At 53.5% G+C, this 25061-nt stretch overlaps 1 protein-coding gene across 1 annotated transcript in view; it reads right to left on the reverse strand.

Annotated features, from left to right (window-relative positions):
- The window catches only part of LDLRAD4 (low density lipoprotein receptor class A domain containing 4), a 302381-nt gene extending 281854 nt beyond the window's left edge, over window positions 1–20527 (reverse strand). The window contains 1 exon segment of the mRNA XM_068563639.1: window positions 20248–20527. The gene's annotated coding sequence lies outside the window, so the exon portion shown is untranslated.
- Between the last annotated feature and the right edge of the window lie 4534 nt (window positions 20528–25061).

The raw sequence follows: 25061 nt of genomic DNA on the forward strand, positions 1-25061 counted from the left end.
CTGTCAGGGCTCGGTCCCTCAGCCCCTGTGGGAGCCTGGCTCCCATCCCACCTGCAGAAACTCTGCTGAGCATCCCTCCTCGGGAGGTGGGCAGGGCGGATGGGGCAGGCACTCAGCCCGAGCCTCAGTTTCCTCATTTGGAAGCAAGGATAACGACATTCGCTACCCGTGCAGTAAGCATTTGGCCAAGGCCCGTGTGAATGTTCATTAGGGGTAGTAGTACTTCCTGCCAGAAGAAACTCAGCAAAAAACTTAGGTGGCCCCAAAACTGACATGGCTTAAATCCAACGCGTGGGCCTGTCTCCCTCACTGGCCTGTCTTACCTGAAACCTCCCCCAGTGACTGGCACTGAGCGAGGACCCACCAGGTGTGGGCCGGGTAGAATCAGGCTGGCCCCCTCCCCTGGTGGGGCCATAGCACAGTCAGCCCTGCAGGGTGTGGAACTGCAGGGGTGCAGGGGCGGGGGGTACAACACGGTGCTCCTCCCAGGCAGGGAAGTAAACGCCCAACACCGTTTCCCACACCTCCCCTGAGGCCCTAACTCGGGCACAGCTCCACTTACGGGACCCACGGAGTCCACCCAATAAAGTGGGGGGGGGGGGTCCACGGAGGTGAGCCGGTGACAGCACCGCCCCAGCACCTCGTGTGCATGAGAGGAAAGCCTCCAAAATGAGAAGGTCCAGGGGACACAGATAATTCACGAGCTTTCATTCTTTTGTTTCCCCAGGATGCCTAACAAAATTGCTAGTGAGGCATATGATACATGCTTTCTAAAAACTTATTAAATGTAACCTTAAATGAACACTCCAACCTATTCTACAGAATCCCAACCACAGGGTCCACCCGTGAGCTCTGCAAGAAGTGCAAACTCCACACAGGAGCACTCACATGTAAGGCTTGCTGTGCGTGTGCGCAACTGTGTGTGTATGTGTGTGTGAATCTAAACATATATATGAATGTATGTGTCTGCATGTGTGTGTACGTGTGTATCAGGAAGACACCCCTAAGCTTTTGATGGCAACTCTTGAAGGTGTAAAAGTGATTATATTAACCACGATACACTCCATGTGGACCAATAAATAATTTTTAAAGATTTCAAAGGTTAATTAGTAACTATAATAACAAAAAGAGAAGAATGGGCAGATAATAGAGAAAACTGGGGCCTTTACCATAACATTAATTTAATTTATGGCAGTTAAGTTTAATAAGCGACAGCTAGCTAGGTGGGTGGATTGGATGGATGGATGCTGACATAGTGTCAAGGGCTGTGCCCATATTTTGTCTCTTTGTTCCTCCACACTGTTTGAGAGATGGTTTTATGCCCAGTGGACAGTTAGTAGCGCACCCAAGGTTAAGAGCCGGAAGGTGGCAGAAGCCAGGACAGCTGGCCCTCAGCAAGGCAGCCTCGCCCCTTAGAAAGTCCAGGTGTAAAGTGGTTGGGAAATTATGAGCTGCTGGGATCAGACACAAATACACAAAGTGCTCAGACGTAAAGGGCAGCTCCAAGCCGCTCAAAGAGGGGCTTCAGAACAAGGGGTGTGGGGACAAAGGCACGAAGGTGAAGGGCTCGGAAGAGGGGCCGCCAGACAGCAGACGAGACCCCCACTCGGGGATGGAGGCTGGGGCCCAGTGCTGCTGCCCCCTGAGTAAGGGGGGCGACCGGGGCTCCAACCGGATATCAAGCCGAGTGAAAGGCCAGAGATTGAACTAAACGACTTGGAAAGCTGCTTTTATTAGAGTCAAGTAAAACACTTTTTCTATCTACCACATAAAAGACATCTATGCCACAACTACCATATTTTAAAGGGAAAATACTAACAATCTCTGTGTCGTTGTTCTGAAAGATCTATTTCTCAATGAAAATCATTAGGAAGTGCTTGAAGGTGCTTCTTCTGCATCTGAATAAAGTTATGAAGCTCCTGCCTGCCTCTCTGTGCCCCCACCCGCCATGATCAGACATCACTAATCACCCAAACAGTTCCAGGCCTGAAACCACAACACCAGTAGGAATTAAACGGCCTCTGCATCTCAAACCTCAATTCCTAAACTGTAGAAGAAATGTGAACTGGTGCTGCGGTGACATGACATTTCCTTCTCTTGAGTAAAACTTGAAATACCAGAATCCTAAACAGAATTGTTTCATTGGACTTTCCCAGACAGTCATAAATAAAGGGTTCCTGTAAGTCAACATGTCTGAAGTACTTTGCTTATTCAAACTCATATTTTCTCTTCCCTAAAACCCTCCATCTTTTGTTACGATTTTAAGTTTATGTGTATTTTTGTAGCTATCTTTAAATCACTCCTGGCAGAAGCTGGGTGTGCACAAGGAAATCAACAGAACACCACCAGTGCAAGAGGAACAGGCCAAGACCTCCACAATGCATCCTCTAGATACGCGACCCGAGCTACTCCCCAGCTAGACTGCAGGGCCTGAGCCCTATGCCCACGTCAGAGGGCGACAGGCCACGGGAGCCTTTCCGGACATCTGTCTCCTGCAGGTGATGGACAGCACGCGTGTACCCGTCCACGTCCCCAGAGCCCAGCCTACTCTGACCTCTGTGGACATGAGAGTCTGAGCCATGACCCCTGCAACATTCATGTTAAATGACAGTAAAATACGGAGACACAGCAGACAGCGGGTGGTTATCTCTGTAACCTGGGCCCCCAGTGAGAGTGCTCAGTAAGGTCCCAGGAAACCAGCCTCTGGAGGCCCAGTGTGAGGGGAACGGGGGCCGGGATGGAGCGAGGCATCTGAAGGAACTGCCCCTGGTGGCACCGACTTCAAAGGGACCCCAAGGTTCCGAGGGTCGCCCCTGCACCTGCCCACCAGTCGGTTGGTGTGAGAAGCTGCAAGGCTGGCTGACCATCAGGACCCAGAGACAGCAGCCTTTTGACAGGAAGGCCTCAGGGCCTGAATCCACCGGCTGCTCCCTCTGCTCCTGAGACACTGTCTGACCACAAGGAAGCCAATTTTGCCAAGGTTTTGCCACCTCCATCCCTGGGTGGGATCTCTGCCCCATCTGAATTCTCTAAGTATCAGAACCTCTTCATCAGGTTGACGCTGGACGTGACACCTGCTGGCACTCACCCCTGAGGAGCACTCAGGCTGAGCCTGCCAACCACAGACGGCAGGAAATTACACAGGACCCGCTGTGGCCCCCGTGGAACTTTACTGTCCCCGGATCGCTACACGTGTGAGGTGCGAATAGGGTTACGAAGGAAGGAGTGCAGACCAGGTCTGCCTGAAGCAAGGCTGATGCTTTCTTTGGCAGAAAGCACGAGACAACCACCATTTGCCTTGATCCCCAGCACTGGCCGTGTCTCCTCCATCTGTTCTCCAGCATCTCTGCAAACATACTACGCGCCAGGCCCTGCGTTGGGTACTTGGAATATAGAAGAGGGCTCAGAGGTCGTGGTCTGTGTGGAAGGCAGGCGCGAGAACAGTCAAGTGGGAAACTACGGTGTGAGCAGGCGTGCACACACACACTATGGTCAAACTCTGAGCACAGGGGAGGGCAGCGACATGCCGGCCTGGGGTGCTGACATGGGGCACCTCATGGGAAGGGGCGGGGAGGCAGCACCTCCCAGAGAACGCACAGGAAGGTGGGGCGGTGGGGGAGAGTGAGAGCCTGCAGAGGGCACATGGGAGGGGCCGGGCCGAGGAGCCTGCACCCCCCGCACCTGCAACTGGACCACACGAGGCCGCCCCAGCTGCTCTGCGTGTAAATGAACCTGTGACCTCCTAGAGCACCTTCCCTGGCCACCCATGGGACCCGTCTCCATCACTGAAATGGGTCTGGGTTGGGTCTTTCAAACCACTCCTCTTTAAACACAGGTCAAGGCTGTCTGGAACACGGTGAGGCCGCAGAAAGATTGATACCCTCTGAGCTCCCCTCACCAGCCCACCAGAAGCAGCCCCCAACGCGGCACACTGGGGGGTGGGGGGCACACAGGGCTCCGGAGCCCCACAAACCACCGAGGAGCGCGAGGCGTCCCCACCCCGCGCTGGGTTCTAAGGGTAAAGAACGCAGTGTGCAAAGAGAGCGCAGCCTTTCTGAGACTATTCAAAGCCCCCTGGACACCAGAACTTTCATTTGCTCGTTAATACCTATAATTCATCCTAACTAATCAAAATTCATACTAGGTAATTCACCAGCTAATTAGAATTTACAAGGGCGCCAATGTCATTCAGGGCAGCTCATTTAGCAGCCACCAAAATCCTTACACAAGACATGAGGGAAAAGTAGAACTGAGTCTGTTTAAACTTCTAAGTGGTCCCATCAATACTCTTTATTCCGTCAAATCCCATAGCCCAGGAGGCTGTTCTCACTGGATTAGCTGCGTCAACATTTCCAGTCCCTGCTCCCCTCTCCCAGGCCCCCCAACAGCCAGCCAGTCGAGGACACACACCTTTCATCCACACTCAGGAGCTGTGCTGGGCAGCGCTGGGTCCACACTCCTAGTACAGGCTTGGTCTCAGCCCCACCCCAGAGGTCTTCTTGTTCGGTCTCTGCAGGACCCTTAAAGTACCGCACCTTCGGTGTGCATTTCCGCAGGCGGGAACCTGGTTGGTGGGCCCCGCGCCGCCGCCCTCGCACTGCCCGCTGGTTCAAGGTCTCTCTCACTCACCTTTGCTCTTGACTAACCACCAACTCTGAAACAACCCAGTTTATCACAGAAACTCAGCAAAGATACAGAAGTCTTCCTTTTGTGTGAAAATCAGCCGCCCAAATAAAGAACTCGGTTCCATCCAAAGGAGCTTCAGGGACGTCCAGGACTGCAGGCAAGGAAACTCCAGTGTCCTCCCAGGTGAGCCAAGGAGATACCGACAGGACGTGACACATTTGGGGACGAGCCAGAAAGCGGAGTCTCTGCCTGTGAACCCAGCAGGCGTCCTCAGAGTTCTGCCTCTGGTCTCTGCCCCAGATAATGACAGAAACCCTGGATCCGTCCCGTGCTTGAGTGGAAACGTGACCGGAAGCCCCTCCAACTCGGGAAAGGCAGATACTGGGAGCCTTGTCATGTCTGCACCTCCCAGCAGTTCCTGGGGTTTGGGTGGGTTTTCAGAGCACGTGCTGCACGGGCGAGGATGCAGCAGGAGCAGCTCCGCCCCGACACCCATTTCCTACACAAACAGCCCAGGAACCGGGGCTCTGAGGAAGCAGCCTCCCCGGGGAGCACCAGACTCCACGGCAGCCGCTCATTTTGGAGACAGATCTTAACAACATGTGACCTTCGACAAGTTGCTAACATTCTCTGGGCCTCAGTTCCCTCATCTGTAAAATGCGAATGATCGTCACACAACGCAGTCCCACAAATGAACAAAATCCATCAAGAGAAATCCTGTGTTGGGAGTGCTGGGGGGAGGCTGGCACGGGGCTCTCAGTGGGGAAACTGAGTCCAGAGGTCTTGAGTGACTGGTGCCTGACCCAGGGTGGTCAAGCAATAGTGTCCACTGCAGGAAGGGTCTGGGAGCAAGAAGCCACATTTCCTGAATGTCTTCCAGCTGCTTCTCCCATTAAAGCAGAATCAGCCTCCTTCCACCAGACCCTGCGGCTCCGAAGGAAGTTACCACGTCGTCTACAAGGCAGGAGGACAAGGCATGCTGGCCAGTCCCTGCCCCAGCCCGTCGGTCACCATGGCCTTCCTTTGTAGATGGCATCTAGACGAGAGGAGTGGGTGCCACCAGGGAATCCGCATGGGGAGGACACCGCGGAAGCACAGGACCAGCCGACGGCAGGACAAGGCGCCTCCCACGAGCCCAGTCCCCAGTCCTTGAAGCAGACGCCTGAGGGCCACGATCACCCCACCTTCCAGGTGGGGAAACCGGAACTCAGCCAGGCCTAAGACCACACCCCAGATGGACAGCAAGCACAGCCCCAACACGGGGGGCAGGGGGTCCCCCACCGGGGCTCTAGGACCCCCGCCTCCAACCTGCTCATTAGCCCCTTCCTCTGGGGCAGCTGTGGACGCCCCTCCCCCTTCTCTGTGTCGCTCTGCCTCACTCTCCCTCAAACAGGAAACAACTTTACTGCTCGAGTCACGACGTCCCCACCGTGACTCAGGACAGACCCTTACAACCGTTTCTCTGGATCGAGGTGGGACCATGTTGATTCTGAGCAGCTGCGGGAGGGGTGGAGACGCCAGCACGGGGGCAGAAGCAGCAGCTAATTCTACCCACACAGGTCGCTGGGCACCCAGTCAGGACGCTCCACCAGCAAAGACGGAGTCTCAGAAGGCAGGCAGGGTGGTCTCGCAGGTGACCCCAGTTGACCCCAGGCACAGAGCAGGCAGAGGCTGCTCTTAGATCAAAGCCAAATGGTGATTTGAGGGGAAAAGATGGAATCGTGATTCTGCGTGTAATTGTTTTCACATCAAGGAGAAAGTCCGCTGTACGTAGGGCGCTGGGGGCACGTGTGGTGCCAGATGGAGCCGCTCGCCGTTAGAGTAAACCTCACCGTCCCCATAGCAACTCCCTCCATGCTTCCAAGATGCTTAAAAAGACACACATCACATTGTTTTCCACAGTTTTTCAGAAACTGACTTTTTGTTCCATGGCCTGAAGAAATCAAGTTCACTGGTGATTTTCTTGCTATAAAAAAGATCACTGTAGCAAATACAGAAAAGGTAAAAAGATGGGATTTCAAAATCTCCCTCGGGGCTACAATGGAGATGTCCATTTTTAAGGTCCTGGTGCATCTCCCTGCAGCCTGTTTTCCAGGGGAAGGTGCGTGTGCCTGCATCGGTCCAGCCAGATTGCTGACGGAGGCAGAAAGTGGAGCTCGGCCCTCGAGACAACTCACCCCCGCTGGTCGCGGCAGGACCGCAGATGTGTCCCCTGGACGTGGGGAGACCCCCACCTCACCCACAGGCACGGCTAGTGTGTGGTGACACATCACACGGGCTGAAATCCATCAGCGGAAATGAACCACGGTGTTACTTGCCACTAACTGGAATTTGTCTTATTCAGGCTTTTTTCCTTGTTCCACTAAATACTTAGTTTTCACATCCCTGTGGATTTTAAATCCAAGGCAACAAAACACAACTCAAGAAGACGTATCTAACACCAGAATAAAAGCACAGTCAGGTGTCTAGAGAATGAGTCAGGCTCCCAAGTACCTGTCAAGAACTTAGTCTCAAAAAAAAAAAAAAAACAAAAAGAACTTAGTCTCCTTTGAAAAGATGGAAAAACAACGCACAGATGATAATTTTCTCTACTTTGAACTTTTCCTGATCCCAAGAACAGAAGAAAACAGCTAAGGAGAACCAAGATAATAATAAAGACACTTTGTCTAAAGGGAAAATCTCTACCTATGATGATCTTAATAAAGTTAACAAATCTGATGATCTTTTATAATTTGATTAATTTGCTTGAAACAAATAGATAATATTTCATTTGTCCGCAGTTTATCTGGCCAGCGGGTTAAACTGGCGGGGTGGGGGGTAGGGGAGCGAGAGCAGGTCAGGCAAACAATCGCTTCTCTCTTGGGTAGGTCACTTTGGGGGGAAACGGTAAAATAAAAGTTAATGTAGGTGAGGAAACACCTGAGGGGCGAGGGGAGGGGGACAGTGTGGATGCTGAGCTGTGCCAGCCCCCACTCAACCCCCCAGCCTGCAGCTCTGCTTCAGCCTTTCCGGCAGGACCGTGTGTTTGCAGGGAGGCCTGGCCTGACCCCTGACGACTGTGGTGGGACCCCCGGCGCCCACACCGGCCCCCAGGAGTCGCCGTCCTGCCACGTCCAGCACGCGCTCCCCAGTCCTGCACTCGCGGTCCCAGGCACCTCCCCCTGCACAGACAGAGGAAACCAGGACAGGGTATGGGCAGGATGCCCGACAGAGGCCTGAATGAAGTGAGAGACAGACACACAGCCCTGGGGGGTGGGTTTCAGCAGCAACCACAAGGCCCTGTGGGTGGAGCTGGATGGTGAGGAGCCTCAGGGGACGGCGGCCAGAACCCCGGGCCAGGCGGAGCAGCCGAATCCCGGGTCCCCTGGCCCAGTTCACATGGCCGCTGGGCTGAAAGCAGACTGTGTGGGGGGGAGGCGAGTGGCCAGTCAGGAGACCCTGCGTGAGGCCACGGAAGGGACACACTGAGCTACTAGCGACGGTGACAAGTGACCAGATTTGGGGGAGCCCAGGAGGGCTCCAAGATGTGTGTCTGAATCACTGGGTGGGGGAGGGTCAAGTACATGGCTCTAGACACAGGCTTGGAGATCCCCACTGGGCAGTCGGGCATGAGTGTGAAGTCAGAGTCTGGGGCAAGAGCCTCCACATAATACAGAGCCCACTTCAATCCACACAACAGAATTAATTCTAAGCTTTCCAAGCGTGGGTGGGAGGTTCTGGGGTCAGAAAGCTTCCCCACTGACAGATGAGGGGGAGACCGCACTGAGGGCCACTCTGAGACCAACCCCAACTCCCGGCCACATCACCAAGCACCCAACCACGTCTTGTCACAAGGCGGTTGTTAATAAAATCATGCCAGAGTCAGTGGCAGAGTCACAGAAAGGAGGGCTCAGATGAGGGGCACTCGGTCCCCCCGCCGGCTCACCAGGCTCTGCTCACTGTCCCCGTCACGCCTGCCAACCACCTGCCCCCTTCTCTCCACAGTCACCACTCCACCCAACAGCAGAGAACGTCCAAACACACAGGAGACAAGAGCCTGGCTCAGCAAGGAGGGGCCATTCTCGCCCGCACCGTCCTTCAGCGTCGGGCCATCCCCCGAATGCCCCGTGGGCTGCTGACCCTCTGCAGTAGTTACTGATCCCGCAGACTCAGTACCCCAAGGGGGGCGGAAAGCACTTCCTTCCTGCCTAAACCTTTGAGCGACACCTACCCCTCATTAGTGGTTTAGTGAGTGTCCAAGCAGGAGACCCTGCAGCCTCTGCCTCCATCACCAGCTCGGGACACACTTGGACTCAGGGAGAAACACAGCACCTCTGGGGACTGCAGACGAGAGAGCAGAAGACTGCAGAGCAAGCGTGGCTTCCGCCTGGGGTCCAAGAAGGGGACAGGACGCATGGTGCCCACAGAAGAGGAGAACCGAGCGGAGAAAAGCTGCCGGAGGCCGAGGCACAGGGGAGGCCAGGCACCGCGAGGGCTGGGGCTGCCTTATGTCACCGGAAAAGGGCCCCAACGCAGCACGAAAACTACTCTGCTAGAAGCGGAGAGACAGAACCGGCAGTAACTTGCATCCACAGCTGAAGAGATGGACACCAGGACAGCAGCCACGCCACGTTAGGGAAAAGGAGCCGGGGCTGAAGGACACTGGACACACGGCTGGACGTCGGCTCCACTGCGACTGCCAGGCGACACTCCAGGTTTGCCAGGACCTGCCGTAGTTTAAGTGCCACAAAGGGCCACCAGCACACCTTCCTCTAAGAACAGAGGTGAGAGCGGCCGCCCCACGCACCTCGCCTCACCCCACGTCTCTTTCTGCACAACCACGGGGAAACGACTGCTCAGCACAGCCCTCAAATGGCCTTGTACTTCTGAGTCTGACTAGTGTTTTGCCCTAACCTCTCAAAATTATGCTGCCCAGGTTCCTGCCCATCCAGCAAGCTGCAAAGCCTTGTCCCTTCAAAAAACCACCCGCCGTGCAGCCTGGACGACTGCGGGCCACCTCTTCCCAGCAGGTTTTGCACATTAAGATACACTCTGATTTGAATCCCACATTCAGCTAACAGCCGCATTAGAGATCAATTACACTTCCACATACGCTTCATTATTTGTTTGTTCCTTAAAGCCAAGGATCATGAAATTAGATGCTGTCTGTGAAGAGCTTTAAAAAGTTAGTGTTTTGCAAATAGAAGCCACTACTGTCACCATATGAAAGTGACAAGCCTGGCCCCCTGGTGTGAGCTTCCTGGAGCACGAACATTTTTGCATTTTGTGAAATGTGAACAAGTACCGAGTACTGGAGAGCTCAGGCTGGGACAGGGCCCCCAGGGCAAACAATCAGGTGTCCCGAGGGACCCGTTTCTCTTCACCGACATGGCTGGTTGATTTGGTTTTCAGCAAAGATGGGCAGAAACTATGCAACAGACTCAGTCTGCCAACCTCTCCGCAGCACCACGACTGTCCCCACCGGTGACAGCGACGGCGCCTCGCCGCACACGCCTCCAAGTCCCACCTCTGCTCATGCTCGTCCGCAAGCCCTCCTCCTCCCTCTCCACCCTCCACCACGCAGGTCACGGTCACGGGTCAACTGCCACTTCTTCCCAGCACCTGTGCCCCTCCCCCGAAAGCCCCCTCTACCATCAGGTCAGCCCAAACCCGCTCCCGTCGCCCGTACAGATGGGGTCTGACCCGCAAAGCTCCAGCCACAGCCCACGTTCTGCTCGGGCAGGACGAGAACCAGCGTTTCTCGGCCTCACAGCCCAATGTACTCACTGACCTGCTCCACTGAGTAAATCATCTCACCTTCTGGACGGTCAGCTCTCGACAAAGCCGTCCTGCCGGCACTGCACGTTACCAAACCGCGTCAGAATCCGCCCGGCTCCCACCACCTGGAGACTCAGGAAAAGGGGCCACAGGAGCTAGGGCTGCAAAGTGGGGCGAGGAGCCATGGAGTCTGTGGCGCCGAACCACCGCATAGGGTTCCCTGCGCCCTCCTGCAGGGGTGCGTTAGAGCCCTAAACACAGGAGCCACGAGGTCACTGTGGACCTGCGGTGCCAGCCCTCCCCACCACAGCTGCTCCCTCGCGGCAGGCCCTGAACACGCGGTCCCACTGCCAACAGTGGCCCCAACTGTTCACACACGTCCTCCTATGAGCAAAGAAGTGTGGGCAGCACACACGGGTCATGCATACTTAATTATAAACTACACATGTGAGGACGGAAGCAGGGCCCCGCGCACATTGTACTGAGGTTTACACCCTTGTCTGTGCCTTCTAGACCCCAGCGTGCACAGCTCTGAGAGCCCTGGACAGGGGAACCCTCTCCCTGCTGTCCGCCCCACAAACCGTTCTCTGGCCACCTCTCAGCCCAAAGCCAGCCTCTCCCTGAAGTCCCCTAGGTTGCCCAGAGCAGACCGTGTGCTCAGACATCACGGGGCCCCGTGGAGCAGAGGAGGAGGGGAGGGAGGGCGCCTGAGGCCGTCAGAGCTCGCAGGCCCAGAGGCCTCGGCCCCCCCCACCCCAGGTACACAATCTTTCCCGATGAACGAACGGCTCAGACGGCATTTCCCGCTCTTAACCCGGGGCTTGGCTACAAGCACCTGTCCTCACTGCTGGCTGCTTCCTGTGCCAGACTACCGGCTCCTTGAGTCCTGGGGGCAGGAGCAGGGTCCCCGCCTCACAGGCTGGGCGGGTGCTTCCCAAATGCTCCCTTGACTGGAGGCAGCCACACTTTACCGAGCTCTCACTGAGGCAGCGCTGGGCCCCTCCCTGCTGGTCTACATGCGCCTTATCTCGTTTGATCCCCTGCAAACCTAAGGGGCAGGCAAATGGCTATTTTAGGGAAGGGCAAACTGACCTTCCCAAGGTCACAAGGCTTCCAGGGGCTTGGCCGGGCAGGGGGGCTGTGAGCCACTGACAAAAGCAACCCCCTTACAGCAAAACTTTCCTCAAAACCAGGAGGTGATGCGTCTGCGCGCTATGAACAACAAATCCCCTTGGGCGGCTCAGGCCCACACTACAGCCCTGATGCTGCTTCTTCGGGTGGCCAAGGCCACAACGGGAGCCGTTCCCTCAGGCACATAAATGTGCCCCAATTCCTAAAATCCAGTGTATGAACCACGTTATAACAATAAAAGCGTGAAAATTCACACGAAGCACTCAGTACAAAGAGGTCCATCAAATAACAAAAGCTCCAATCCATGGAACAGCCAACTTCTTTTATCAGAAATAAACACTATGTTTTCTCTGGACTAAATTTACTACATAAGTTATATAGTTATGACTGTGTATATATATTTATTATTTTTACATTACTCTTCAGATAAAAAAAAAAATTAAATCCCAGGACCTACCTCTAGTTTGGAAGTAAAAGATTGTGGCTCTTATATTTAAATACCAGTAGGATGAAAGCTAAGTTCTGAAGGGGGCAATATTTATCTTAATAGACAAAGTCATAGAAATATAACCGTTCAACCAAGCCATCCAGCTGTAAACATTACCCACCCTTGAAATCATGCTGCATTATGTCCAGAAAGACCCTCTGTTCCAACTGGAAGATTCCGGCATTCTATCATCCTGCTGAAGGAGCACACCAGGTTGGATTAAACCCAAGTCTGTGAGCCCTGCACACACGAGCCAGCAGCAAACAGCGCAGAGGGACACAAGGGGTGTCAGCAACCTATTCCATGACCAACTCCCTGGGAACTCCTCTGCTCGCTCTACCTCCAGGGCTTTGGCCCCGTCTGCCCTGCTAGCCATGTCCAGGGTGTGTTTGCACCTGGAAAGCGTGGTGTGGCTGCCCACATGGCCAGCAGGGGGGCCAAGCAGACAATGGCCAGGGTGCTCCCCACAGGCTGTGCCTGGAGGGCCGGGGTCACTCACCCAAGCGCCGGCGCCCACCTGGGCCCCTTGGACCATACTCTCTGCTCACCGGGCCACTCTCGACAGTGCCGGGCGCTCCCAGCATGCACCCCAGGGCGTGGTAAGCACCCACACCTGCCCCAGCACCGACGCACAAAGGTGTGTGTGACCAGAACAAGCTAATTGGGGCTCAATTACCCCAAGATGCAGGTGTCATGTCTTGCTCCCTCCAGCTGTTCCCAACCTTTCAACCAAAAAGGCTGCCTTTCGAGGAAAACAAAACCAACTTTAGTTAACTGCAACGTACTGAAGATACTGAGATGGTGCTCCTTCTCTGGAGCTTCCGGAGCAGCCGGTGTGGGCGCCGACCCCCTCAGGCTGGAAGCAGAAGTCTGCGAAAGCGTAGAGGGAACCAAGGGAGAGGCCCCCAGCAGAGGGCACCCAGGCCAGGTGTCTCCCATCAGCCATCGAGTGAAACGTTAAGAAAATGAATTTTATGTTGGTATCCTTGGGCAAAAGGCCAGGGAAGAGTTTGATCTCAAAAAGCGATCACTGAGAACGGAGAGGAAGGACTGAGGGAAGTGTCACACAGCTCCTCAAGCAGCTGCTGCCGAGCCACCCCTCCCCCACCTCATCCCTCCACCCGGGGCCCACGTTACCCAGCCGGTTAGGGTGAGGATGTTGGGGAAAGACCAAGCACAGTCTTTGGCCATAAAATCCCGTAATTTTATTTAAAAATGTATTATTAGACTGTCTCGTGCCCTTAACCTACCTGAGCAGGTTTAATTCCAATTTAAAATAGCACAAAGGTCTTGAGTACGTTTAATTCGAATTTAAAACAGCACAAAGGTCTTATCTCCATGCTGGGAGCATCTGCTAACATCACTGCATCTGCAAACAGCAAAGCTCTAGCAACAGCAAAACTCTCTTCACCTGTGTATCCCCAGATGCCACGCCCTGATTTTCACAACAGAAGGATGGGAAGAAAAATTTAAACATACCATTTCATTGCCGAGCTTGAAAAGATTTTTTTCATAACAATATTCAGCACTGGCAAGACTACAGTCACCCCTGTGTCCGTGTGCAGTGTCCCCGCCTTTCTGAGAAGCAACTGGTAATACTTCTGGAGGAGCCTCTAAAAGTTATACCCACCAGCTCCTTCTTGAGGAAGCTATCCAAAGGACGTAATCAGAATGTCCAGTGCAGAATTATTTATAATAGGGAAAACTGCTAACAGCCTCAGTGTCCCAAAACGGGCTTAAAAAAAAAAAACAATATAACCACAGCACAGGGTAGAATTTAATAGTCATCAGCAGTGGTATTTTTGGAGACTATTTAAATTACATGAAAATATGTTCAGGATGGAATGTTAAGTTTATAAAAAGTATGTAAGTTCGATGCATGATTTTATAATTAAGTCTGGAAAGAATCTACAAAACTGTAAATAGAGGTCATCTCTAAAGGTAGTGGAATTATAGGTAATTGTAGTCATTTTTATTTTCTTCTTGTTTCTTTTTTTTTTTCTCTTCTTTGTTTCATAGTTTCCTAATTATCTTCAATAAGCATATAATCAGGAAAAAAAGGATTTCAGAGACTAGATCCGTGACACTGGTTTTAGCCAGGCCTGAAAGAATCTCTGGAATAAAGTCAGGTTCAAATAGAGGGTGGAACCTGGTCTAGGGCCAACCCGGGCCCCCATATGCTTGACAGGGGGACCAGACAGGAACTCCCCCAGGCCAGTGCAGCCCCAACGCAAAAGGGCACCCGTCCAACCCGACTCCAGGGACCAAACTAGACAGAGGCCCAGCAGGCCCTACAGTGTGTGGCCACCACAATCCCCTCAGAGAGGACGGCACCACCCAGCCACTCAGGGGTGTGAAAGGGCCAGGTCCCACCTGCTGCCGTGGGAAGGTTTGCAAAGGGCTGGGGAGCCGTCCTGCAGGACCCCGGACATCCGCACCTCCTGGGGCCTCACTTCAGGCCCCATAACCTCAAACACTTAGGTCCGTCCGAGATGAACACAAGAACTGCACGCAGATACATGTGGTTGATTAATCCACGCCCCCTCAGAGTGAGACAGAGAATCTGAGAGATGTATCTTTTCATTTCACCTCACATTCAGGGACTTTCCGGGTCCTGCTGAGCGGGGAGGGCCTGGGCCACCTCAGTCGAGCCCCACAGGCCTCGGGTGTCCCCCGGAAGACAGGACCGACGCCCGACAAACCTCACCCAGAGAAGGCCAGCGGAGGTGGTTCCACAGAGCCCAGGACCACAGGCATCAACCCTCTGGCTGATTCCTCCTGGGAGGACGAAGTTCAACATGGACAAAACAGAGCCACCAACGGCCCAATTCTCGAAACCAAGGCTGTGACCACAGGCAGGACAGGCACAGGAGCAGGGTTTAGAAATGGGGGTGGGGCCCGGAGGTGGGGTGTAAATCAGAGCCATGGACAAAGGCAGGAAAGAAGGAGGAGCCCTGGGCCCTGCTTGGGATGAGGAGAGACTTGGTCCCCCTCTGCCCGCCGTGAGAGGTCCCTGAGGAAGGGCCAGCCCCAGGGTCACAGCCCAGGCCCCAGCGTGACGTGGCCACCTCCACCTTTGCTCACGAGACAGCGTTTCTTCACTCCGGCATTTCAGGCTTCTTGCTGCCTGTCTGCCAACGGCATGGTGGCGGTGCCCACGTCCCAGGGCTGCTGGGGGGCTTCAATCAGCTAATATAACACTAAGGACAGCCTGGCACAGGGGCGGTGCTGCTGTCGCTCTGACCGCTGCCCGGGGGAGCCCTCCCGAGCACGGCCTGGCCTTCCGCCTTTGGAACAGTGGGATTTCACTCTCGAAATTCCCTCCCAACTCTGTGCAGAGGCTGCTGGCTCCAGGGCCATGGACCGGCCACCAGAGGCCCAGTCCACTTCTGGGGAACCAAGGAGGCAGCGCTGGGAGCCTGCACTCCACAACCCCAGGGATGGGGCGGGGAGCACCTTGCCACATCCCACCATATGGCTGGATAGCGGGGTGGGGGGCTGGGTAGGATGGGATGGGGCCTTTTTGCAAATTGGACAGAGCAGGCTTACTTTGAAGAGAAATTCTAGGTCCATTTAGGGACCATGTTGCTCATACCCACCCAATTCCTGCCAGTCCAGGCTCTGAATCCTGTCTGCACAGAGAAGATCCTGCGAGTCATTTGGCTGGGGCCCAACTTAGGAGGTGGCTTTGTAATACAAGCAGTGTGTCCGCCAGCAACTAAAGCAAGACCATTAAGTTCATTACACCTGTCACTCTGCCAGCTGACTATCCACACGCCAGGGATGAAAGTACACTGTGCCCAAGGAGTGTCACCCAGCCCCCTCCCGGGCAGCTCACACACTTATGTCAGACAATTTGTTCTCAATGCCTGCACCTGCAGAAAGAACAGCAGCCAAAGTTTAGTTTCGTCGGAACCTGGACCCTGGATGGAAGACGAGGTGCCATGTCCCCTGATGCAGAGGAGGGGAGACGTGGGGGTAAGGGGTCATCGAGGGGCAGGGCCACCAGGCCAGGAAAAATACAGAGCTGCTCCCTGGATTCTGCCGCCTGCAGCCCTGGCGAAAATAAAAGCAAGAGACACACCCTTTTCGCTTCCAAAGCAAGTCACAGAATTCCAGGCAGCGCGCAGACCTTCCACACACCCACGCACTGCACATCCTGCAGGCTCCTGGATGCCTGAGGCCCTGCCCACTGCTCACAGCGGTAATTTATTTATCCCTGTCATGTAACATTAGCAATCTGTCTGAAGCTTGGCAAGCACCAACTTGCACTGTCATATAAACTGTCTGACAAACTTAAAGTTTCATAAATGCTTCTTTTTTCCAGCAGACAATAAAGCATCATAAGAAAAAAGTTATCTCCTTTTCTGTTCCTTTTCTCTCTTCCTCTTCCAAAATAAAGGCGGGTGGGGGCGGGGCTGGGAGAGAAAGAATGAGAAAAAAAGAAAGCCAACCACAAAAGAACTCATGCAAACAGAACTGATCCCTCAGCAGGATTCTTAACCTTGAAAGTCTCAACACTTTTCCAATGCCAAGGAAATGAGTAAATGAGTGGGGGAGGGGTGGCACCGTGTCTGTTGGTCTTGAGGGGGTGCAGGCAAAATCTGCAAAACAAAAGTACGGTCATTAAAAATTAATAAAGGGTGTGGACAGCAGCCTCCACCCGCTTCTGCTCGTGGGGATTTGAGCCAGACACTCTGCGTCCTCATTAAGTGGTGTCTGGCAGGCTGCCGGGGTTTTAGTGGATTCTGGGAATGCCAATATATTAACCAGAGGACTCTTTGCAAACCCTTTAGAGTTTTTATTCTAGAAAAGTCAACCATTTGGCACAGAGCAGCCTTATTTTTGTCCGGGAAAGCGCTCTGCTGCCAATCAAGGGAGAAATTATAGCTATGTTCTTCGTAATTTCCAAGACCTATCTGGAAAACAAGCTTGGTGGAAAGAAAAGTCCTTACAAAAACAGCTTAAAAGGCCAAAGTACCATTTTTAGTGGAAATTCAAAGAAAAGCAATGCATACTCAAATCACATGGATAGGAGACAACACAAACATTATTTTCAAGTCCTCCTATGATAGACAGAAAAACAGTATTAATTGGAAATACAAACCCAATATTTCTACAGCAATTAATAGTACAGGTGCTCACCTGTGTCCCCTAGCTGCCTAAAAATAAAGCTAATAATGCCACCCAAAAATCTCCCTAACACATGGCAGGTCTTGTGGCCTAAATTTTCAGATGGAGTCAGAAGCTATACATTGCTATTTAAAAACTGAAGATTCACTTTCCATCACACCCATGGTATAGGTCACGGTGTAACTCTAAGCTAACAAATCCCATGTAGGCAGAAAGTCAGTTTGACATCAGAAAATACTGGCTTCCAGGAGAGTGTTCTGAGACCTAAAAAAGGAGGGGGTGGAAGCAGGGAGAGAGGGCACTGGGGACCCCGTAGCATTCCACACCGTTTACACTGAATAGCCATAAATCTATATGAAGTATGTCAAACGTTTCTAAAAATTTTCCAGGTTAACATGGAATGATCTTTTCATTTCTTTCTTCCTTCTGTATTAACTCTCACCCAAAAGAACAGACACATCACAGAGACGCCATAAGCCCAGACACAGAAGAAAGATAGGAATAAACTTGCAAAGGGCCACCAGGAAGATCTGACCAGTCACAGTTGCCAGTGTCCCTGCCCTGAGCGCTGAGTGGTTGGTTTTACGTGATGACAAAAAGCCATGACCTCCTGCGCAGACCATGGGGGTGACTGCACAGGGATCTGGACAAGCTTAGGGGTTTCTGCTGGACCGCAGGCCAGGAACCACACCCAGGGCACTAAGTCACCGTCACCTCCCTATGCTCCTGTCGGGCTGGGAGGCAACCCTCCAGCAGCCCTGAGGAAAAGCCAACCACGTCCCAGGAGCTGCGGGCCGCTCTGCCAGGCCGCTAAGTCAACCGAGACTGCAGCCCAGGCCCAAACTGTAAACACCTCTGCAGGCGGGCGGGCCCTGCTCTCAGCGCCAGGCAAGAAAACTATTCTTAGAGCACTGTCAGCACTGGGGGGGGGGGGGGGTGTGGGGGGTGGGAATAAATATTTGTCTATATACTCTGGCAAGTGGGGGCAGGAGACTTTGACTCAAACAATACGCCAACAAATGGGCACAAAATCCCTTAATAAGCAGCTGGCACTGGCTGGGTTCCTCTGCAGGACTGTGGTCATGCAAAGGGCCCCAGAGAGGATTCGAGAGACAGCCCTAATACCTGCTGGGAAAAGTCTTCTCCATCATAAATACAAGCCTCCACAAACTAGAACCACAGCCAAGACTCTTTCAAGGGTAACAGCAAAATGTTAAGAAATTAGAGGGGGCTTTTAAAACAAGGGAGGAAGGCAGCTACAAGTCCATTGCAGCAAATCCCTTACTGGCACTTACAGTCTCAGCCCTAATTCCTAACAGTGTGTTCAATGCCAATAGCAAAGTGAAGCTCTTAAAAGAATTAAGCTCTCAAAGATCATGAGGAATATACCCCCATGTTTTAAAAAGCACAAGAGCCATCAAAGAGCATCCAAGGATAGGAAACCAAATATTATAATTCAATACATGTACATGGATAATAATCAGATCTACTCCTTTGCACATCGAATGACTCAAATTTGACATGACCCTTCACTGAACATAAAGAACATGTTCAAGAGAACAGTGCAGAGTACAAGGGCAAATGTACAGGTGACAATAAAGGCAATATAAGCCCTGGGAAGACTAAACACTCCTATGCAAATGCAGACCTGACTGGATGCAATGGCAGTTTCTCAGTGCAGATCCTCCAGGACCTGTCCTGTAACTCACACTGTCCTGCAGCTTCAGGGGAGACAGACTGGGAGAACACCCTCTTGGCTAGCCAAACAGGCGGAAGGACCATTTTAAAAGGAATCTTCCTGGTCTAGCCCCCAGGGATGCACCAACCTCCATGCCAGCCACAGGACCACATATTTCCAAGAGCCAGGGCGGCTCACCATCGCCACCCACCTCCACTGCAAGAAGCCTACTAACAGTAGCTCTGGAATCAACACGGTGCAGCTTACCTCACCTCATCCCACAACACCTACACACAGTAGGTCATCCAAAAATATTATCACCATCATAACTAACATTTAGAAAGCAGCACTGAGCGAAGTTGCGAAGTTGCCAAAATAATTAGAAAGGAGAAGGAGAAGGGAGTAGATGGGACACAGAGGAAGAGAAAAAAAGCAAATCAGAATTATCCAATTTTAGCTAATTAAAAGAGTCTCTGGGGAAAACAAAAATTACGCTAGTTTATGTGTCCACCAGCACTCAGTAATCACTCCTGCGCCTGGGTCCCGGCTCGCTACGAGTTTCCCGCTGTGCCAACCGGCGCGCGCTCACCAGGGAAGCGGCCCGACCTACCCGCCTTCTCCAGGTGCCACCCACCCCGCCGCGGTCCCCGTCGTCCTCCAGAAACCTCCGCCTCATCGGAAGCCTCCTCCTTTTCCAGTTAAAAAAAAAAAAAAAAGTTTAAAACCAAGCATTTGCCCTCGGGGCCAGCGCGGCGAGCTGCCCAGCACCGAGCCCAGGTCTCGGGCGACGCACTTACGGGGCGCGCCCAGCCCCCGGGGGGCCAGCGGGGGTCCCGGGAGGCGTCCTCTGCGCTGCGCCCCGCAGACCGCACAACAAAGACAGGGCAGCCGGGCTGGGTGCTCGTCGCTTCCTGTTTATTCCGCCGTGAGGGTCACAGAAATTCTGCCCACGCCCGCTTCCTGCGGGCTCGGGGCTCAGCCTGAGGGCCAGCGGCGCCGGAACAAGCTGCTTCCCAGCCGCCGCGGGAGCCCCTGCGGCCCGCGCCCTGCTCAGCGCGCGGGGTGCCCGGGACGCGGGGTGCCCAGGACGCGCGGTCCAGGGTCCCGCCGCTCCGCGCCTCCCTCCCCGCAAACTCTGGCAATATCCGCACAACCTGCCCGCGGACCCCGTCCCCCGCCGCGGCGACGCACAACCGTGCGGGGCACCGGGAAGCAGACGGCACGGTGGGGACCTCCCTCCTGCGCCCGCCCCCGGGAGCGCCCCGGGCGCCGCCGTGCCCACCGCGACGCCGCCGGGACTCGCGGGGGTGGGGGGCGGCCCGCCGACGGCGCGGCTCGCGGACGTCCAGTTCCGGCGCCCTGTCCTCCCGCCCGCGCCCCCGGTCCGCGCGGCGCCGAACTTGGCCGGACGCCGGAGCTCTGGGTCGGCACTCACCTGCGGCCGCGGCTCCGGAGTGAGGCTGCCGGGGCGCGGGGCGCGGGGGGCCGCTTTAAGGGCCGGGATCGGCCCCGGCTCCCCGCGTTCCCCGCCCCCTTCCACGCTCCCCGGACGCTCAGCCGGCCTGGTGGCGGCAGCTCCTCCCCGGTTCGCAGGAGATTCCCGGCCCGGCCGGCCGGCCGGCCCGCAGCGCCAAGCGGGGAAGCGGGAGACGGTGCCTCGGGTGCCGCCTCCGCCTCCGCGCCGTCTGCCTCGCGGTCCGCCGGCCTCTCCGCTCTCCCCATCCCCCTCCGAGCGGGACCGGCGGCGGCCGGGCGGGGCGGGGGCGGGGTGGGCTGGCCGGACCCCGCGCGGGCCGCGCTGACCTCCGCGGGCCGCGGGCACCGAGCTGGGCGAGCGGACGCCCAGGCCGCGGGACCCCCGGCTGTGCACGCGGCTCGGCTCGGCCTCGCTGGGCGCGCGCCCACCGCCGGCCGGACGGGGAACTCCATCCCGGAGCCGGGAGACGACGGCTGGGGGCGCCGCGGGCAGCCGGCCTTCAGGCACTGGCCGAGATGCACAGTAGGGCTGCAGGGCCCTTAGTGGGACGGATGAATCCTCCTATCCCCACCTAGTCAGCCCCTTCCCAGACGGGGAGTTCAGGTGGATTCTTCCCACTGCGACCCTTTCTCCTTGGAGGACCTACATCTCTCCTAGGAAGGCCTTTGGGACTTAAACTCCACTTGAGTGCGGACAGTATACGTGTTGTCTTCCAGAAGTACTAGCATTCACACTGGCCAACCTGACCGTGTTTGATAGGGGTTTGGTTACTGCCACAGCATACGGGCATTTTAACCCAGCTTTATTACAGCCACCAAAATTAGACAAATTAATTGCCAAAATTAACCCCCCTGCAGACATATCAAAATACACCAATCTGGGGTTTCAGGCAGGGTATAACAGAAGGGCAGCTAATTAAAGCAGCTAATTTTCAATGTCTCCACCTCCCTGCCAAAAGTTGACCAGCTCATGCTTCCATAATATCAGAGAAAAGAATCTTTTGAAATCTACATTAATTTATCAGTAACTTTTTAGTTAGTGAAATGTTAGCTTAATTCAACTTCCTTTGAACAGTCCTCAGCTGTCCTCAGCTATGATGGTAACTGCTGTGTAGGATTTGATCAGTGCTCATAGGTGATACAATATTAACTACCATTTATTGTGCCAGGCCCTGTGCTAGGAATTTTACGGAGATTATCTAATTCAATCCTCAGGACAACTGTGGCAGCTAGTACTTGCCCATTACACAGATGAGAAAGTTGAGGCCGTGAAAGATTGAGTAACTTGTCTCTAGACCACAGAATCCCGAACTGGCTATGCACAGTGCAGGAGCTGAACCATACTGCCACCTACAGCCGCACTGACATCCCTGCTGCTCAGCTCAGCCCAGCTCCCAGGCAGTCCCAGGCCCCAGGCAAATGAGCAGTGTCTACAGCAGTGGGACAGCTTTGAATCTGGCCTCCACAGAAAACTTCTTTAAATGAGAAGTGAGCTGATCAGTGCTTAATACAGGTAATCTGAATCTTGACAAGCATCTACTTGCTAGCTTACATTTAATGTGCCAACTAACAGCAGCTATGGGGTTGGAGAAATTGTTTTCTAGCCCTCTTGAGGTCAACAGAGAAATGGCGTTTTCCTTCTAAACCTGAAACTGCCCATGGACAGTGGAGAAAATGTTTTTTCCAAGAAGAGGAAACAATTTGTTATTCTATTTCACTGGGGCAGCATTTCCTTGTGAACGATTTAACCCTCTTAAATTGAAACCCGAATTTTACATCTTAGCCTCAGCTTTACCATTTATGACAAATCTTAATTCATTCTGCATTCCCATTTCTTGCTGTCTTCCCTAATTTATAACTAGAAACTGCAGGTCTCTGTTTCTATTTCTGGAAAACAGCTATGGGAGGAACGCTGTCCTCGTATTTGTTCTGCATTTCAGCTGCCCCCTCCCACAGCCCTGCACACACACACACTCGCCACAGCAGTGGCAGAGCCAGAGGCGTCTGGATGCACGTTTGCTCTCTGTAAAATCTGTCAGCTCACCTGACCGTTAGTAACCTCTCATGTTCATGCCAAGGGCCCAGATAGAGGCCAGGAGAGCAGCACTTGCTTCTGCTCCAAAGAGCGGAGCACATGTGTCCGTGGTGGCCAGAACTGCACCTGCTGCTTAGGAAGGGCCCCAGAGAGATTGGGGAAATGAATGGAGCCTCGTATTGTGATGGACAAGAAATAATATGGAGGTAAAATATCACTAAACTGGGTGGAAATCAACTGAAAATGGTTTCAAGGAGTGGGATGTGAGTGAGAAACATTCTTTCTCAGTATAAATCCACTGGTTTACCTCGTGTCCATTAAATCCCGACTGTACTTAGTCTACAGAAGAAGGTCAGTCATCCAAGGAGACAAAAAGACAAGGGTAACCATGAGCAAATGTTGAAAAAAGATTCTGAGGGCCCCAACCGACAGCAAGATAAATGTGAATCGGAGAATATAATTCGGTTATTTGGATCTCATGTATAACATTTGGATGGGACTTAAGCTATCCAAAAAAGATCCACCCTACTCGTTGTACCTTTTAATTTAATAAGAAATGGAGAAGGAGTCAGAGATGCTTGCATTGAGAGTAATTCTGCTGGGGAAGCGAAACCCCATCCAGATAAATACACGGGACGGGACACGGATGAGCTCAGCTCCAGGAGGGAGGCCTCTGTCCCGTGTGTCTCGGCCGTGTCATGGGCACATTTCGTTGTGTTGTCTGCACTGTCAAACTGTCTCAGTGTCCAATCTGTAAACTGTAGATAACACTTCCCTCCTCACCTGATTTGCTGTGAGGCTGGCTGTGTCCGCATCTCCATGCAAATACCCCCTCTGGGATCTGGCTGCCCCCGCTGCTCCAGGACCCACAAACCTCACTCCCCCCTCTATGAGTGTAGATTTAAAATCACCAAAGACAAAAAGGAAAATATTTTGCAGGCGACTTCTGCTTTCAGCCTTGCTGCAATACTCTTCTTGGGCCAAACAAAAAACATCTGTTCTCTCTCTTTGAAGGGGAGCGGGTATAGGAAAAGGAAGAATACGGCAAGTAAAAGATGTAAACAATCACCTTGAAGACTGTCCATCCAGATGCACTTAGGTGTGGCTGCTACGCATCAGTTATCAAAAATGATGGAACAACTCCTGAGCGATGAACGTTATTTTCAAACCACCTGCAGATAGTAAAGTGTAGTGAAGTTTCCTTGGTCTGTTAAAGCCACAACAGTTCACAGCTTCTGCCTCCTCTGGTGCCGTGGTGACCCCCACCCACTTCCCCCATGCCCAGCAGAGCCCCTCAGGGCTGGCTGGTCCCTTGCTGAATTTGGGGCCTGCTCTCCATTGCAGTGACCAGCAGCTGGGTGGAAGGTGGCTGCTGCAGCCCCACCCTAGCACACTGCTTTCTGACACACGGTCAGTCAGCGGGGTACAAATGGTCAGTGAGTTCAGTGTTCAGCACAGAACCTGGCCCAAAGTGTCCTCAGTAACTATCAGCTTCCTTCACCCTTTCTCATCCTTGCCAGCAGGGACAGGCTCTCTGGTGACTTTGTACTGGGTCAACTTAGCCATGGGGGTCCGTGCTCCCTGGAATTCCCTTCCTTGGGGTTGCAGGTGTTGAAATAAATTTCTAGGCCCAAGATGGAGACACTCATGCCTGGGGTGACCTGTCAGCACACCGAAACGTAGATGACTTTCATGTCCTACAAGTGCTCGTTTGACCAGAAATGCAAGGCATCCAGCCAGCCGTCCCCAGATGCACCACTAGCTCTGGGCCTCCTCACCCCAAACAAGGCGGGCTCTGCAGCCCCCACTGATTGCATGCTTCCTCTTTGTCGCTTCTTCGTTCTCTATTCTTTATCCTGTGAGAGCTTCTTGCCTTCTGCCCCATTTTTCAATTTGAAAGGTCCACTTCATAAAACATTAAAGTTTGTTTGTATTACCGGAATTGTCCTCCTTAGTCTTTTTCTAAGGCAGGTTAGGGATGACATAGAGAAAGTTGTGGGCGACGCGGAAGGAGGGGTCGAGCAGTGGCCAGGACCTGCCAGGAACGCAGGGCGCCAGGCACCAAGCAGCCTGCACACCCCTGACCTGCTCTCCCTGTGTCCCCTCATCCCCTTGTCTTGGGTCAGGGATGCGTTCACAGCCCCGTGGCGAAGGACGCCAGCACCTTCTGCCAGTCGCCTGTGTCCTTTAGGCTGAAGGGACAAAAGACAGACAGGGTTTGTTTGCTCTGTGGGCCCAAGTGGTGCTGTGAGTGCCAGTCTATCCCTGCCCCCCCTTCACAGACAGTTTTCCTGCCCACCTGCCAGGGCTGCCAGACCCTGATCCAGTGCCCTTCTGTACGCTGCTCACTACCACTACTGCCTGTAGTAAGTACCGACTCCGCGTCACTTACAAATGTTCTGCTTTTGTGATCCAACCCTGACCGACACAGAATCGTGGGCCAGGGTATCTCCCCGTCTCAGCCAGAGATCAACTGTTTGTGGAGAACATAACCCCCAATCTAGCTCCTTTAAGGAAATGTGTCCCCCCAAAACAGTCAAACTATTTGAAAGGTACTTCACAAAAGAAGGTACGAAATAGCCAGTAAACACATGAAAAGGTACTCTCTCGTTAGGGAAATGTAAATTAAAACCATAATGAAAGGTTTTAAATGACTGCAAAGTTTAATCCAAGGAGACTGATTAACAGGAAACAAAAATAAATTAATCTCTCCTTCTGACCTTTCAGGTGTCAGTAAA

Source organism: Eschrichtius robustus, chromosome 14 (assembly GCF_028021215.1).
Source record: "Eschrichtius robustus isolate mEscRob2 chromosome 14, mEscRob2.pri, whole genome shotgun sequence".
NCBI classification, from domain to species: Eukaryota; Metazoa; Chordata; class Mammalia; order Artiodactyla; family Eschrichtiidae; genus Eschrichtius; species Eschrichtius robustus.